Source organism: Aythya marila (genome assembly GCF_965140915.1).
Source record: "Aythya marila genome assembly, chromosome: 2".
Classification (NCBI taxonomy): domain Eukaryota; kingdom Metazoa; phylum Chordata; class Aves; order Anseriformes; family Anatidae; genus Aythya; species Aythya marila.
This window is the reverse complement of record NC_139043.1, coordinates 64,318,302-64,336,851: the sequence shown is the minus strand read 5'-3', so window position 1 is coordinate 64,336,851 and position 18,550 is coordinate 64,318,302. Positions and strand designations below refer to the sequence as shown.

Genomic DNA, 18,550 nt, shown 5'->3' with positions numbered 1-18,550 from the left:
AGAAAAAGACAAGTTTTGAAGTCTCCACTTGCCTTTATACTTGCATACATATATCTTTTTTTTTTTTTTTGCTTAATGAGCAATATTATGTGAGCCATACAACACCCTACAGCATTAAATATGATCTCTGCCTTGGGAACCTGGGGTTATAGCTGTGCCTGGCATTTAGAAGGGCTGAATTTAGATCCTGTCTGCTGGAGTCCAGATTAATAAATCTCGTAAATCACTAAATCTCTTTGTGTTTTGATTCTTTGTCTCTTAAGACAGAGGAGAAATTCCATTTTCTTTAAATAGATGTTATGAGGATAAAGTTTTTCATGTTTTGGAGCTGTCTGGATGAAGTCAAATAAATACAGACAGATGGCAAAGATCTGTCTGAGCCTGCTTATATGAATATTTAAAGCCCTGACTGCACGAAGAAGAGGGTCACAGTCCAAACATTCAATAACCAGCTTATCCACACTGCCTAATTCCCAGTCTTTGTCTGCTGCTATTTGAGTAGCTGAAACTGGACTGAGGGCTTTGACCACTGAAGTGGCACTCACATCTAGTAACAGACAAAAAGGGAAAAATCTTCCTTCATCTTGCTTCTATTTACTATCTACATAATCAGATCTGTACAAAGATACTCACTTTCCTCCCACACTAGATAGGAATCCTCTACTCAATGGCCATGGTCTTCCTTTCTCACTTTTCTTTCTCATCTTTACAGACTACTATTGGCGACTGAGTTGATATTTTCAATCTTACAGCACTCTTTTTCCTGCTCCTGAATAATATTTTTCTGCATGTCTTTGATATCAGAGACTGCATTCATCCACCCGCCCTATATTCCCCTGATAGCTCCAGGTATGCCAGGATACAGATCACTAATACTCTTTGCAGAGAGATTTTAGTCTGGCAAATTAGTTATCAAAATAAGAGAAATCTTAGGCAGTCAAATCTTCCTGAAACAGCTACTTGTGCCCAAAGAACTCCCACACCCTACAGCATGATCTGACCGCTGAGCCACGCATTCAACTTTCTGCTCCAGCACAGCTTGTATCATAATGCCTCAGAGATGTCTCTCAAATCTCAGCTGGGGTCTATGCAGGCACTCACCTCTCAAGATATGCAGCTCTACACGTGTATGTGAGGAAAAGGATGTCCTTTCACTGGGCACTGGAGACTGGGGACAACTTTTTGCAGTGTTCTCAATATCATGCACAGTGGGGGCTTGGTCCTTGACTGGCAGGGAACACTTGGGGCTGTCATAATCTAAGTACCAAATTATGATTATAAATATGAAAGAGAAGCTTAGGGGATTTCACTTTCCTTATATTCAAGAAAAATTGCTGTTAGGATCAATGTAAGTCAGGCACACATGCAAAGAAAAGGGAAGAGCCCTCAATATGGAGACAGGGAAAATGCGGAGTTCTGTATTTACTCCTTTCACCATTTCAACCTTTTTGAAAAGGTTGAAACCTGTTAATTACAGCAAATCCAAAATGCAAATGTTCCTAGAACCTGTGCATATGCTGATAATACACGCTGCACTCTCATCCCTGTCAAGGATTTAAGCAGATTTTTGCTTGGTGCCCAGAAAGCTTTTATACTCCATTAAAGCTTGTGTAAGGCTCTTCCAGCATGAAGCTGTTCGGCACTTGAGCGTGTACACACTACAAATCTTTGTCTTCTCTGTAGCTGCAAATCTGAAAGCAGACACATTAGCTTTCTTGAAACATGGAGAGAAGATGAAAGATTTGCTTAATTTAATTTACAGGAATAGTCTGGTGTGTTTATGCAACTAGACTAAGAAACAGGATGATCAAATTGCCATCATTTTTTGCTCTCCTCTCTGTGCTCCCTTCACAAAAGCAGAAGAGGCACCTTTTCCCTTTGAGCCACTCTAAAGCAGACACATGCAGACTAGAGAGCAGTGTGAAACAAAAATCACCTTTCTTAATGCTGACAGCCTGGTGCAGATGTGTGATTCTGCCTGCAGGTTCTGAAGGAGCGTTCTTGTGCAATTGGCCTAGACACAACATCCACTCCCATTCTCCTGGCCTAGGGTTGGGGTATAATCCTGGCCACGACTTCCTAAGAGAGGTGCAATTGTTACCCCCTGTCATTCTGTAAATGTGTTTTGCCATTTCACACGTCTTTGACAATCACACTACAGCTGACAGAGTTACGTAAGAGCAGGGATGTGCAGTCTGCTTGTTTCAGCAAGAAAGCACAATATATTTATCCATGGTGATAAGCAATAGAGTCAAATACAGCTCATTGCATGAAATGATACACTTCCCTTCCCTATGCATCAAGAAATACAGTCTGAGATGTGACAGTTCTCTATCAGGAAACTCCCGAGTTGATTTCTCGAGTTCTTAGGCTAACTGAAGAAGAAAAACAACCTAATTTACTTATTTACTGTTATTCTTGTTGAGCGCTCTGCATACCCTTCATCTCAGTCTCTCTGCTTGGCCATCCTTCAAAAAGAGACAGCGCAGTGCTAGCCAGGTGGTTAATGTGACGTGGGACTTCTCTGATGTGGCACCAAACAGGGGAGAGCTCACCCCTGTGCCCAGCACTCCTGAGACCAAAGCTGCCGCTGGGGAATGTGGGGAACGTGTCTCCTAGAAAAATTCCCAGGAGTGCAGGTTGACTCTCTGAAGTCCATGCACAGCTGCCATGTAGGTTATCAGCCTCAGACGCTCTCCATCCCCTAGTGCTCCAGGCACAGACAGCCAGAAATGCAACGAATCTGCATTATCTGATCTTTATTGATGACATAGGCAATGGGTCGAGCGCACCCTCAAATAGTTTGGAGACGACACCAAGCCGAGTGGTACAGTTGATACAACAGGAGGAACGGAAGCCATCCAAAGGGACCTGGACAAGCTTGGGAAGAAGGAGGTGTTCAAGATGTAGATGAGGCCCTGGGCAACCTGATCTAGTAGGTGGCATCCTGATCATGGCAGGGGGTTGGAACTGGGTGGTCTTTAAGGTCCCTTCCAACCTGAGTCATTCTGTGATGATATGATAACAGGCTCCACAATGTGGTGCCAGTGAGCCACACGTGCCCACATGTCAGGGGGCCATGAGGTGGGAACTATATTCGCCCCAACAGTTCTGCTCCTCTGAGACCCTCCAGCAGCAAAAGAGGAAAAAGGGATCTGGTCCATCCATGAGAGAGACCAGATCACAAAGCCAATGACTTCGGTACAATGTGCTCTCACAGTCCTTAAAAATGTGGAAGGATGTGAGTTTGAACAAAATGACGCAAGAGAATTTGGCTTATAGGTCTGACAACTGCTTGGTTCCTTTTTAAAATGAGCTAAAGTTTCCAGAGTAGGTCCGCACAACAAAACCACTACTAACATCAGTATTTTCTCTCTTCTCAGTGTCTCATAAGGAAGGCTAAGGTCTGAATGGCCCACCTTGACTATCCTTGATCTTCTAAATAAAACCTCAACAACTTATACACCAATCTGCATGTATTTTAAGAATATTATTTAAGAACAGTGATTTCTGAAGGCGTGTGTATCCAACCAGTTCGCTAGAAGCAGCTGAAGAACAAGAATAAAATTTTCTATGTTATCATTGCTGCTACCATTGTTTTGAGTGAAGATTTATCTAGCATCTTAGGCTGAAAAGTCAGATTTTATCAATTATCTAACAGTTTGTCACCCACCTCACAAAAGTAATTTTTGTCAGGAAGTCATGTGATTATTTGCAAACTTCAGCCTTCACTTCAGAAAAAAAGGAAGCCCTTGTGATGTGGAGATAATTTTGAAAGCCAAACAGCCAAAAGTGAGTGGCAAGTAGATACAGGTCAGGGCAGCAGCAGTTGATTTTTTTTTTCTATGCAAGTACAGGGAAGAGTAAGGAGTTAGATCAGAAATTTAAATCCAGATTTTGAAATGCCTGGGGTCTGCAATTCCTCATTTCACAGAAGGCTCTAACCCCTCAGCTGCCAGCAGCCCAAGTTGCTTTGTCCCTATCATGTCCCCATGCTACAGAGCCTAGGAATGAGCAGAGCTCCTGGGCACAGGACCTGGGGGGCATACAGTGCTTCTGTGAGGCGCAGACTTCCCCAGATTTGCAATCTGCAGTGTCAGCTTGTTTCCCCGCTGCTCTGATTGTTTCAAATAAGGCCAGCCCTATTTCCACAGGAAAATAATAATTAAAGAGTCCACCACTGACTGGAGCAAGACTAATTCTCTATCTCTTCGGCCCAGGACATGAGGCCCCAGTACGATATTTTTTCTTCCTCCTATTCACAAGAAAATCAAAAAGGACTTCATTTGGAGTCTGGGCATATAATCAAAACCCTCACCGACACCAGAAAGATTCATCAGTTAGTAGTCACTACCTATTGCTCTTTGTTGGGGTGGGACTGAGAGATAAAGGGGAAAACAAGGTCTTGCTGGCCTAAGCTAAATTAGACATCACAAAAATACATTTATAAAGCTAAAGGAGAGCTGTTAACACTCAAGGAATAAATAGTCTGAGAGTTTCAGCGAATAGAGGAGTTGTGGAAGGGCATGCTTACCAGCTTATTTCAAATGGAGGATTTTAAGCATTTATATCAGATTATAGCATCTTCTTTAAAATGTTTTTGTTCATTTGTTTTTAAAAAGCTTATTCAAAATTGCATTCTAAATAGTGACAATCCACATTATTATTACTACAAACTACTGATATGATTTCAATAAATAAATATGGGAACATTTTTCTTCACGGATCTTGCCCATTATAGATGCTGTTGCCTTCAGCTCCTATGCAGAATTAGAGGGAAAATCACTTCTGGCACTCAGTTCTGTTCACAGCTTATAAGACACAGTGCAGTGATATGTGTTATATTATTAGTGCACTTATTACTAGCTGTAATCAGATCACAGTTTCAATTCCAATGCACTTTAACATGGTTTGCAAATACAAAACAGTATTACCTAACACATGAATGAGGAATAACTCATTTACATTTTTCCAGCGCTATACTATTGACTAATTAAGCTGAGATACACAGCTGCTTTTATAAATGTGCCCAACTTAGCAAACAAGAAGTAGAAAATTTAGTTAAAATGCTCTACTTTGCTCTAAATCAGTGGTTTTGGCCGTATTGATGAAAGACCTTTCCTTAGGAAAACATCAAAAATCATTGTCAAAACCAATGACTTAAATCAAAAGTCACTACTCATTCAAATTGTTGATTTACAGCAATTTGCTCTTCTGCACAAATGTACACATGTCGTCAACCATCTCAGAAGCCAGATAAGGCACCGGGAGCCAGTGCATGGAGCCTGCACAAACATCAAATTGATGTTTGATACAAGCTGAGCGTCAGTAGAGCTGTGTATTTTGCATATTCCCACACAAGACAGAGATCTGTTTACAATTCTAATCATGCTAGTGTACTGTGCTACTGCAGCCCCCTTAGATACTCAGAAAACGCCCTTCCGTTTCTATCTTGCATAAAAATTAAAATAAATTCTGGCATGTACCTACATACAAAAACATACAGAATTGATTTTTCCCTAGATAATGACTCCAGAAATCCTCACAGCTATTTAAACCCTTCCTTCTATTCTTTTCTTTCAAATGCGCAAATACAGCATTTGATGGCTGTAATTTAGCCAGGACCTCAAAAATCCTTCATACTTGAAGACTCGTAATAAAAGCAGGGGGTTGTTAGTGAAAAAATTCTCTTTCCCTCCCAAATCCATCACAGCCCAAGACACCCAGCAGACAGGGGAAATGACCTGAGCTGCAACTGCCCTGAACTGCTGCCCCCAGAGCTGAAAGCAGATGAGAGCAGGTTATTTTTGCTGTTACAGACCTGTCTTCAGTACAGCCTCAGAACCATGCTCCCTTTCATCTGAGGCCAGAACAAACCAGTTCAATACCAGCCTGTATTTCTAGCACAGGTGTACCAGAGAGACACACAACATTCAGATTGCCTCTCAGAAACTGCATGCAAACACAGAGCTTGGAAGCTGTGGCTTGTGCAGCCACTTCTCATTTACTTTAAGTTTTGATATCTGGGCAGGCTCTTCAGTCTCTGAGATACAGTAATCATGAAGTCAGTTTAATGTGTTACATGCAAACTAAACCATAAACTACTACATTAGCACTGATCAAACATGACTTTCTGATGTGCTCTTCAACCACTGCAATGCTACTAGGTGAGTGTTACTCCCTCTTAAATACAAATCTGCAAACTGCCCAGTGCCAGTGCTGTTTCCCCACTGAGCTGCAGACGCTGGCTATAAGGATGCTTTGGCCCCTGTTGGAAGTTTCTGGAGTCAGTCCAGATGGGCTGCAGGTGATGCAGCAGATTCAAGCAGGAATGGGAACAGAAGGAAGGATGCTACAAGGTGGAAAGAAGGATGCTGGAAGGGGATGGGAGAGGCTGCAGCCATCAGCGCAGAGGAGATCCGGTCATTCCAGGCATGCAGCATGCCCAAGTAGTATCAGCAACATTCCCAGTCATCTGCGGTGCATCCTAAACGGCTCTCCTTTGGTGCAATGCTCATGACAGTCCTGGTAGCATCTTTTCTGCAGAAAAAATAACAGCAGAGCAGGAAGGAGGAGATTGCAGAGAAAACAAGAACCCTCCTGGACAGAAGGAAGGGATGATGACTGAAAAGCTATCAACATTAAAATGCTGATACATGTGTTAGTTAAACTATTGTCCAACATGTGCATCAGACTTAGGGGAATACAATACTGGGACTGGTTGTTCTATGGGGCTGATACTCGTTTCTGATGTATTAAATGTGGGGATGAATGAATCACATACTGTAAAGCAATAAAAAGCTTTTGAATCCCTCAGAAAATGGTATAAATAAATGTGGGTATGTACATTTCTACCGGGAGCAGTGGAGAAACTACTAGATTGCTGATCTGCCTTTATAATGAGGAGTGCGTTCTAGGCCTCCTCATGAAAACAATCAAGCATGGTTACTACACAGGTAATTCAAACACCTTTTCACACAGGACAAGGATTTTTTCTTACTAATATAGGTGTCTCTGCTCCTATTAGATGCAGCCGCTGTCTATATTGTGATACAGTAAAAATTACAGTGACAGTAATAACAATGGTTGTATTTATCATATTCAGTACACAATCTGTCACCCAGTTCCTTAAATGGCTCAGAAAAAAAAGCATTTATTTCAATCAATAGATCTGCCAGGGGAAAATTGATGCAAGACATTGTCTCTTTGAGGAAACCTTATTTAATAAAACTTTTGACGAGGAGATAAATCTGGATGATGAATGCCTAAGACTGCCATTAGTCACAGCTCTAACATTGGCTAAGATGATCTTTGTTAATCACAGATATGTATAGCTGCTGCAAAAGAGTCAAGTTGCTACAGCACGAGTCATAGCTCATGAACTGATTCGTATTAACAGGGCATGTGTGCATTCCTTGTCTGTGCTAAGTGTGAGGTAAAATAACAGCAAATTAAGGAACGTATTTTACTTTGCAAGTGAAACAGGCTGCGAAGGCACATGGAGTAATACACCTTGCCACTGACAAGCAACAGCTCTTTTGGACATAGCAAACCAATTGCTTCTGCAGCATTTACAAACCCTGAATCTCTTCCTTTGCATCAAAATGTTATGATGCACTTGCACTGTTATATATCAGAGTCGACTGGGATGAGATGCACTCCACAACTGTGGAGTGAAAGATTATATACGGTAAACGTGTATAATGTTTATACATGTCCGACCTGTGCACACCAGCACCAGAGACAGGGTCTCTGTTCACACCTCTCCTTCTGGTCCTGGTGCATCACACTGTGATTCCAGGTTTCAGGCTCTGGGTTTATCCTCACTGCTATAACCTCTTTTCCACACAACTGCTGCAAAGACTAAAACCTGTGTATTCAAATAAACAGAGAAAAACTGCTTGTGACTGCCTTGGCTGCGCTGCAACCATAGGTTAAACCAAAGTCCACTCAAGTGGACGCATGGTAAAAAGGAAAACCTTGCAGAAATGGAGCAGTTGCTGCTGCTAATGACACATGGCTGGCATCTCAGCCAACAGCTTAGGTGTCACCCAGCAAAGGAGGAATGCACAGCCCACATGAACAGAGCTCCCACATGAACAGCACTACAGCTGCAAACAGTCTTAACAAGTAAAAAGGTTCACGAGCTGTGGGTTTGCAGAAATGATATCAACAGGGTCAGTGGTCTGCAAAACAATCCTAGGAAAAGGGAAGAAAGAGAGGCGACTGTTTTTCCTTGGAATAAAAAAAGAGATGCTGGGATCTTTGTAGGTAGCTGAGGAAAGGTGTGCGTGTGCACGGTGCCTCAGCTGAGCAAATATACCTGCTGGCCCCAACAGATTGTAAGGATGCCTTCAGGAAAATGAGTGCCATCTAAGCAGAACCAGGATGAGAGAAGATCATAATGATGGTATCAGTCTTCATCATGTATTAATGCCAGTACCATCCTTCATTTGCACAGAGGTAGCAATTAGCATATGGATTAGGGCTATGTCTCTGCATATGTTGCTGTAGGTACAAATGCTGCTGTAGCAGTACTCAAGGCTCTTGGAAACAGAAATGGGTTGTTTAGGGATTGATGTTGTACAAGCACAGTACAGATATGTGACCTCCCCTCCGCAGACCATGTGATTGTGACACTGCACTGGCATGAATCTAAGTTTTCTAGTAAGTCCACAATAATTTTGATTGCTGTTAACGTGGCTAGTTATGGACTTTTCAACTACAGCCTTTGATTTGGGAGTATAAAGCATGTGCATCACTGAATCCATAGGCAGTGTACCTGAGAGCAAGGAAACCAACCAAGCCTGGCGTTACTATGTATGCCAGCACACTTGGCACGGCAAAGCAAAAGCCTCCAGGTCATTCCTAACATTTAGAAATGGGAGTTTAACACTTGGTTCACAACCCACCCAGCCTGTCATTCTGATCACTTCTCTGCAGGCATTTATGCAAATAACAGCAAAGGAGACAGAAATAAATGAAGCACTCCATATATTTTTAACTCTATACCAAAATTTAACTGCTAGAAAATCTAGAGAAGTTATAAATACACCCTGAAAAACTAACTAGTTGCACACCGCAAGGAAATGCTCCCAGCTAGAGATTACCCATTCAGGTACCTGAAACATGCTCAGACTTACACTCCCTGAGCCCTCCTTACATGCTTTCTGTGCTCTCATGTGCACTTGGGAAAAAGTATATGGGACAAACTGTGCTGGCTTTCCTAAATTTCTGCTCAATTTTTATGCATCCAAACCCCCACCAAAACTGCTGAGTACTCATATCCCTTTTGAGAACTTCTTTACACAAGAGAGGGGAAAAAAAAAGACTCCCCTACATACTGAGATAAACTGAGAAAGGAAAACCATTCTACTTAGACCTTATTCAAGCAAACACTCATTAATGTCTATGGGATTTTAATTGTCTAAATAAAAAACTCAGTGAAAATCTCTGTATTTGGTCCTTTACTTGTTCCAATTACTCTAAATTCCTCTATTCACCTTCTAGGACAAAATGTATGCCATCAGTCCAGCATATTGTAACACCCTTCTCTACCATGGAAATGAAATCACAGGGCAATCACAGCCCATGCTCGATTGTTATTCTCATGAGGCATTGTTATCTGTCTTTAAATACGTTTCTTTCTGCATTACCTGACAACAGCTAAATGCCCAGCTGTTGTAAAGGCTTTGGTAGGATTAGAAAATCAGGCAGTTCAAATTTCAGCTGAAATTTCTTTCAGCTTTCTTTTCCATCACAAAATTGTTTATGCTTACTGAGTCAGATAAATTTATGGCTGATAATTAGAGTTAATTTTCTTTATGTTTCTCTTGCCTACCCTTTCTACCCCCATTAAAAGTAGCAAGTTGTAATCAGTACTAAATGAGAAACTGACAAAAGAGAAACAACAGACTCATGTCTGCACGTAATTAATGCAGCCATTATTTTGGCAGTTTTTACAGGATTTGGGAGGCTTTAAGAACACTGAAAAACTACATCTCATCAGCCAGGTGATGATAATGTGTCAGGAAATCCAAGTTTTAAAAAACCCAACAAGTCGGAGCGTCCGACCCATCTGTATCTCACATGGCATCGCCATGCAGCACAGCATCCCCCTGCACCCTCCCTGCACTTTGTATGGTTTTTCTCCACTAAGCATTCAGTGATGCTGTGTGAGATGCATTGCAGTTCCTAGTATGATTCTTGATTTAATAGGAAGCATGAGCTTTGCTACCTATGAAACCCAGAACATTTTTCCTATCCTTATTTCTCTCCAGTATTTTTAGCTGGAGTATTTCTACTTCTTGCACAGTGAAGTTTGAAGGATCTCTATGCTGAAGCAAATCAAACATGTGTCAGTCCTGCAGCGCTAGGTGAACGGAGCATGCATTTGACCTAATTTTCTGATTTGACTGGTTATGATAAATTCTAAAATCATTACTCGCTTTCGTAAATAATATGTTGCCTCCAGGCACCAAACTACCCAACTACAGAATGGGATGGGCTATCTTGGCTAGACACATTGGCAAACTGCACTCCCTCCACACTTCTGCCTTCGGTATATATGCATGGACAGACACAGACACACGTGCAGAGAAAGGAATGGGAAGCAGAATTCTTTACACATTCAATTACACATTTTACACTTCATACAGATATATATGCCAGGTGGAGCTGTGCAGTGCCATTTCTTCTGTTCAGTGAGCATACGTAGTATAAAACAGCAGAAACTGAAAATGCCAGTTTACAATTATTGGCCACATATTCCTAGAGCCCATCAGCCTGTGCCTAGCAGTGGAACCAGATCTTCTGGAGCAATCTTATTTATGCAGGGATGGGAGTGCCAGGTTGCACAATGTGTCTTATGGAGGAGAACCATTTGCTTCTCACTCATCAAGCCAGCAGTTCCCCTCTCTGCTCGCTGAGTGCCATTAGCATCGGGACTGGAGAGGCTGGCACGACTGCTGCTCTCAAGAAAGTCTGCAGCAGAGGGAAGACAAAAGCTGGGAAGCAAAAGGCATCCAGATAGCTGGACCAGCTTCCCAACTTCACCCAAGGGGCTGAAGGGTGCATTTGGTATCTGTCCTTGCTTCTGGTATGACTGGGATCTGGGAGATCACAAAAGTGCAACACACCACTCTGGATGTGAGACAGCATTTTCCAGAATGTCACCAAAGTCTGCCTAAACTATTTATTGATGAGATCATAGCTTGATTCTTTGGGGCTTCTCATTTTTGTTTCACAGTCTAAGTGATCTGGGTCAGACCGGTGGTGGTTTCTACTTCTTGCCAAGGAAAGGAGACCACAAGGATCAGGACTACAGAACTCACAGATGAAGAAAATAAGTTAGCTTAGCCCACATAAGCAAACTGAAGTAGTTTAATTAAAACATTAACCGTAACAAAATCTCTCTGTTAGGATGCTGTCAAGCCAAAAGACACGTTCACAGAAGTTGATGTTGACAAACGCTGTTCTACCAAAGCCATTCCAGGCCTACTTCTGTTTTGAAGTTAGTGAGAATTTTGCTTACTTTTCCAGTGGAGTTAGCACCAGGCCTTACCAAGCTTTGTGTCAGATTTACCTCAGCTCTAATCCCATTAATTAAAGCAGTCATTCTGTCCATTTATTTGGCTCTTCAAGCAACACGATCAATGGAACAACAACAAGAGATTACAGGCAACCTGTGGTTTAAACTAACTGCATCTGCATCAGCTTTTCAGCCAAAGCTATTTCATAATTAAGTTATCAGGTTTTAAAAAACTTCTAAATAAACTAAAAGTCTCTCTCCCTCCCAAGACAGTGGCCTTAGAATAGGGGCGTAGTTTTGGTTAAGATATTCCTGCCAGAGGTAACTAAGCACTGTTAAACAGCACCCGTTCTGACAAGCAGAAGCAGGGATGGATCAAAGTGAATCAGCAATTCTAAATACATGAGACGCTGACATCCTGCTTCCCTGGCTCCAGCCCTGGCTCCGTAAGAAAGACGGATGCTTGATTAATTACTTCCCAGGCTGCAGAGCTTACCCAAGAGGACTCGGCCACAGCCCAAACAGCTGACTGAAAGAGCAGCAACTCATCAGGTTCAACCTGCCTGGATTCCAGATTGCCCTATCTGCAGTAAGTCTGCAGGCTAATCCTCCCAAAAGGGTTTCTTGGAAAATGTCATTCATGCTCCTGCTGGCTAAGTGTGTGCTGGACAAGACACAGCTATGCTACAGTAGCAGCTCAAAGCATAATTCACTAGTTTTTTTCACTGTTTGCTCTAATGGAGAGCGGGAAAGAGTTCCCACTGCTGTAAATCTGCTGAAAACAAGTCAATGCTGGAACATTTCTCTGTTGTGTTCAGCAGGTTGGATCCAGCCAATTTTGGTAGTCCAGCTTAAGGTGTTCTTCATCATCAATCTGGCCATCATCCTCATCACCTGCTTTTGATGTACTTATATCGTAGGAAACCCTAGGTGCTCCACAAACACACGGTGGAAAACAAACCCTTATTAACAACAGGCTTTGTTTTACCATATAGGTGCTGAATACCCACACCAGAACGAAGGGTCAGCGCAGGCAGGTCCTCTTGCTGTGTCGCCTTCAGACAGACTTTCTGCTATGGAAGAACTAATGTTCAGATTGCAGGGCTGTATGCAACCTTGTCGTGATGTAGTCATTCTGACCTCATCCCTCTAAAGCCCCATGAGAGTTTGAAGCAATAGTCCAGGGGTAAAAACTTATGGGGATGAGCTCTCCTGTACATCGTAGCCTGTGCCATGGTAGGTGAAAGAAATGAAGTTTGTACCCAGCTATACTCTGGTAAGTACATATCTGACTTGATGAAAAATGAAACACCTGTAAAGTAGGTCAATAGTGCTTAGAAAGCACTTGCACTGACACTTCCTTTCAGAACCTGCATACCACTGATCTTCAAGGAAAAAAAGGGCAGGAAGGACAATTCATTTTCAAGTGAGTAAGAATACCTTTTATTCTGAACCAGCAGTATCCATCTAGAAGCCTAAACCCATTCAACTATTGTATTTTTTAGTCACAGATCTTGTCAGTTTGGCTCAAATTCCCATGCAAAACAGCCTTAGATTTTCAACCTAATATCATTTTCCCCAAATAAATGTCATTTTCTAGCTGTAGCCCCTACAAAAGAATGAACAGGGGCTCACAAGGAGAAGTTTCAGGGCATACACAGTTATCTCTATTAGTCCTACTGAGATGTTAACTCTGACTGATCTTTTCACACAGGAAACTCACTATGACCAGGATGCCCAGGGTTGGGATGCTAGAAAGCAGCTTAGGCTAATTAATTGCATTTCTTTTTCTGACTGCAATGTTTTTCTGCCCTGTTGGGTACTCAAAGGCCAGCACTGGTTCCTCTGATTAGCAGTACCTCATTATGAAATCAAAAGAAAAGCTGCAAGCTAGAGAAAACTAGATTTTTGTTAGCATGGATTTGCTCTTGGCAAATAATTATAACTGACAATGTTAAAAGGAGATTGTAAATTAACTACAGCAGACAAAATAAATTTGGAAAAAGGCTTTCAATAATTACAGTACATATGTCAAATGGAAATGACTCCAATTTGCATAGCTCTGCAGCCATATTGTGGAATATTTCAAGTGGCTTCACAATAATATGCTTGTATCTTTAAGATCATTTAATACAGTCCAAGGTTTTAATAACCCAAAGAGATGTCAGTCACTACAGACTAAAAACTAGCCAAGGTTTCTTCATTTTTTTAGGCTGTATCAACAAACACTCTGTTATTATTCTATAATGATGCATTAAAAAACTGTACCATCCCCACCTCCAAGCATACATATGGTTTTACTGTTAAAATGTCTTTTATAGTGGTTTGGCTCACTGCTATACGTCATCTTTACACCAGTAAGACCAGCTATATCAGAAGCTGTACCACAGTAACTCTGTATGTAAAACATCCTATCCCACATCCTACACTAGGACTGGTTTACATGCAGGTCAGACAAGACGCTCCTTGGGAAGCTTGTATTATTTGCGATGTCCTTCCATTTGGATGAAGTTTCCAGTTAGAAACCGAAACGTGACTGCATGTGGGTGGATTTGGACAAGAGGTTTGCTAAGAACTGCAGACGAAGAGCACAAGCAGCTCAGCTATCAGAAAGGACCCCCTCTGTGGCCTGTGACACGAGGGTTCCACTCAGGCTCTGTGTTGAGCTGATTCCAAATTCCTTGTTTGCTTAGGAATGGGAGAAATTTAATAAAACCAACCCTTCATTTTTCCCTTCTGAGCCCAGCCTATTTACCCTTGAACTGGGAGTCCACATATATCAAACAGAAGGCTCTCTAGGACACTCAATAACTGAGCTTTTTCACCTCTCAGTGCCATCATCAATGTCTACCTTAACTGTAAGCTTGTACCTGCACCTGCTGCAGAAAAATTTGGAGTTGGATTTGTTCCTTTGCAGGAAAAGTAACAACCAACAAGCAACTATAGTACTATTGAAAGCAATCCTGGGTCAGTTATGGACCACAGCTCGCCCACAGATTTCAAAGCACTCCGCAAAGCTCAGCAGGTACCATCCCTCCATCATAAAACAGAGGAAAGAGCAATCAAGATGTTTGATGATTCATTCCAGTACAGATTGCGTGAAAGTGGCAAAAGCAGCAATCATATCTAACCTCTTCCTTCCCTAGTAACCTTCCCACACCTGAAGGCATCGTGCCATCCTACCCAGTCTCACAAGCCTGCCATCATTTCTACTCTTCTCGAAAAGAAGCAAAATCTGCACATCTCAAATATTTATTTTATAAATTGGTTTCAAAACCAAACTTTGTGATTGTGGAGAAAAGCTTGAAATGTGATACTACTTTACCAAAGAAACTAAAAACACAGCATTTTTAAAGAGAATGTCTAATCATTTCAATTCGTTTTTTAACACCTGGGAGCCAGATCACTGCAGATGGAGGGCACAGTTTAAGGTTCATAATACCTGAGCCACCTTACGAGAAAGCTTGCCAAAAAAAAAGCTGGCCAAAAAAAAAAAGGTCCACTCCACTTATTCCTTTTACAAAATAACACTTCTTATCACCATGTACTTTCTTTTCTCCCTCTCTAGAGCCCTGCTGCAGGCAGAAAAGCATAGTTACAACTCTGTAAATACAGGTGATGTACTACAGAAGGGACTAGCACGAGTCGCAAGGAATTAAGAGTTGCGACAGAAATCCAAAATTATCAGTTACGCTGCTGCTGAAAAGCACCTCTCTATGGGAAATTACCAAAACTCCCTAAAAATGTAGTGGAAGCACCACCAGGCTGTGGTTATAGCCATGCAGAGACCACCAGTTCATCAGAGCAGCCTCCGCCTTCCTGTGCCATGGCAGATGTCACATGTACATGTTTGGAGAGCCAGGCACAGGGTGCAGAAGATTTACTTGCAACATACCTCTTCTGCTTCCACTTCCAGCTGAGAGTTAATATTTACCCCACCTAACCAGAAGCAGAATGCCAAATGCAGGACAGGCTGATTTCTCTGTAAGCAACTCACTGCAGGCAAAAGCTCACCCTAGTGACTCAGTGCACCATGAGGTAGGTGCCAGAACAGCTACTTGAGTTTTCATTAGGAAAGCTTCATGCAAAAGCAGCATGTGAGGAGCTAGGGTGTTTAAGCAGCAGCATGCAGCGAAGCGGGGGAGGGTTGATTGCAGCAGTCAGCATCTCCTACCAAACACTGCATTGCCCCTGCAAACATCTACATTTCCTGCCAGGGACATTACGAGAGCTGGCTTTGCCCCCAAGGCATTACACGCTAGCAGAATCAAGGGAAGCACCCAAACAAGTCCAAGGCAGTTTTCCAGGATATGGACCAGCTGAGCTATTTTACTAAAGGTGTCCTTACCTTCCAAGGGCATGTCAACACTAAACAAGATGTGTTTCTTCCCTCCCATTCATTGGAGAAATATCTGCTCATAGGTCTCCATCTTCTTAAAGATGATGGAAGAACAGATCAGAGAATGCAAGGTCAGACATGGTAGATGGATGAGCACTTCCCACAAGAAAATACAGCCAGAGTACCTTTGCACCACGTTATCTGTTTACTGAGTGCTGCTCGCATTGTTTGCACTGCTACCTTGGAAGAAACTTGACCTCATGGATCTGAACAGAGATATATCCTGCGGCAGGGGCCTGGTGGTGAGCAGGGGCTGGAGCAAGGACTAGAGACAACAGGCTGCTTGACCTTTAGGGATTTCGTACCTACTGCCAAATGACTGCATGCATGCTGCGTGCTCACTGGATATACAGATTCCTTAAGAGAGTTTTTGTCCGCTGTAAATATATTTAGTTTCAAAAATGCTTTTCTCTAAACTGTGCATCTAGTATTTGTCATTGAGACACAGCAGGACATAAAATTTGGCAACATGCTGTGACAGGCTTCCTGATGCAAGCTCCATTTTGCACCAAAGCAACCCATTTAACAGAGTTTTCCATTTCTGTAGGATGTCATCACACCAATGCAAATCTCTCTAGCTTGGACAGGTCTTTACTGTTATAGGTGTGGCTTCCCTTTAATACAATTATATTTAGCACTACAATATTTGAGGGTGAACAAGGCACATGCATGAGCTGATGCCAATGCTTTTACAATAGAGTAGGTTTCAGTTGGCTCTACGATGCTGAAAAGAAGCTGGGCTTCACAGAAATTTGGATGGTTCCCTCCTGAGTCACATCCACTTGGGCTATCCTTTGGGAAAAAATTGTGTTGTCTGTTCTCAACAAAACAGACCCCCCTAAGTCTACAGAGACTATTTTGTACTCCAACTGTTTGGTCCATGGCTTCTGTTGTAGCTGGTTTTGGTTTAGTTCATCTAAAATAAATCCCTTCCAAAGTGAGAATCAACATTACACAGGAATCCAGTCACCAGGTCACAACACCCTGCTGATGGAGGTGATGGCAGCACCTCCTCATCTCTTGCTCTTCTGCTTCCATTTCAGAAAAGACTCTGATGCATCCTCTCATTTACAGCAAGCAAACATTGCCAGCATTTGTGTTCACTGCAATTCTGAAGAGTTTTCGTTGCCATGCAAATAACCCTCCAAAACACAGCAAGCAATGAGCACATCCAGATGAAATATCAGCTGCAGTATGCCTTCGTTTATCCTCATCAGCTTCCTGAGCCGAGTCAGTAGCCCAGGAAAAAATGAGGGGAGGCAACAAAGCATCCATTGCAGAGAAGGCAGGAAGGCTGGTTTCCTGGCTTCTGGCATTCTTGTACAAAGCCAGGAAAAAGTTGATGATATTATACATTACACCAAACACAGAAAATGAAAAAAAGGATCAACTGGAGGGATGGAAAAGTTTGATTTAATACAGTTTCTAAATTAGGAGCAAGATTATTATTATTTTTTTTTTGAAAAAGCCTCTGACAACTTCACTAGTCGTGAAGAACAGCTAAAAGGAGGAAACACATCTGGCAAGAGCTGTCATTCACAGCAAGGACCTAGCAGAGGCTTAGCATTCCTGCACCTCCTGCCCCACTGACAGTTCCAGAACAGCGCACCTCCAGCTGTCAGATGGAAGCAATTATTAGTCTGAGCAAAACCCCTCCTAGGAGGAAACAAATGAGCCTCAGGCACAGCCTGATTAATGACTGCCCCCATGCAAATATGTAAACAGCCATATATTTGCTACCTCAGCTTAGCAAAATGTTAAAGCTATGTGATTTTTATCCACTTGTTTATGCTGCTCTACCAAGCGCTGGGATTACAGAGGGGATCTGGCCTCGCACTGAGAGGCCTGAGGGTGGCTGCAGAAGCAAAAAGCACAGAGCCCTGCTGTCCAGCTCTCCCCACCTAACTATATCAAAATGCAGTGTCTTTCGGGGTTCCCTGTTTACTTACTAGATGTAATTGGTTTACTCCCTCCAGTCCAAATTGCACATAAAAAGTATATTACTGCCTTCTGTACAGTGAATGTACCAGGCAATCCTGGTGGCTTCTGCCTCCAAGCATCCTTGAGTGTGCTTCACCATTCCCAGGAGGATTTCAAGTCTCCAGCTGCTCTGAGCTTGGAGCATCCCTTTGCTTGTCCAAAGGAGCTATAAGAACCTCCACTGCATACCACAAGGTGTTTTAATCTCAGCCCTCTCCATCAAGAAAACCTTTCAATGCAGGTATGGAAACTTTGGTGCCTGCCATTAATCTGCAGTCCCTTAGGGTTATTCTGGACCTGCATCAGGAGCACTCAATTTCCCCCAAAGGAAGTACGTGGTTAAGTCCTGCCTTCAGCACTGGGCTTTTTCCCTCTGTAAAGCATTTCACTCAGCTCTGGAAGCTTCAGCTGGGCAGCCCTTATCCGCTCTGTGGCTATTTGTCACAAGCAGCCACCGTGATTTCTCTGACATTGCCAGTGAAGCTCACATGGAAGACCACCTCAACACACCACACACAAGATGTCCTCAGGCAGAAAGTGAGTCCCAGCACCACAGAGGCAGAGGACCAGATGGGGCCAGCTCACCGCTCCTTGGGCAAGAGCCTGCTCCAGTTGCTTTGCTAGGGCTTCGCTTGACTTCC

General features: G+C 42.6%; 1 protein-coding gene across 6 annotated transcripts in view; it reads right to left on the bottom strand.

Annotated features, from left to right (window-relative positions):
* The window catches only part of GFOD1 (Gfo/Idh/MocA-like oxidoreductase domain containing 1), a 74,437-nt gene that overhangs the window by 14,152 nt on the left and 41,735 nt on the right, over positions 1-18,550 (bottom strand). The window contains exon 1 of one of the 6 annotated variants that reach the window (XM_082755222.1): positions 1,102-1,168. The exons of the other annotated variants lie outside the window; for them this stretch is intronic. The gene's annotated coding sequence lies outside the window, so the exon portion shown is untranslated. Of the gene's footprint in view, positions 1-1,101; positions 1,169-18,550 lie in introns of those variants that run through there. 6 annotated transcript variants of the gene reach the window in all.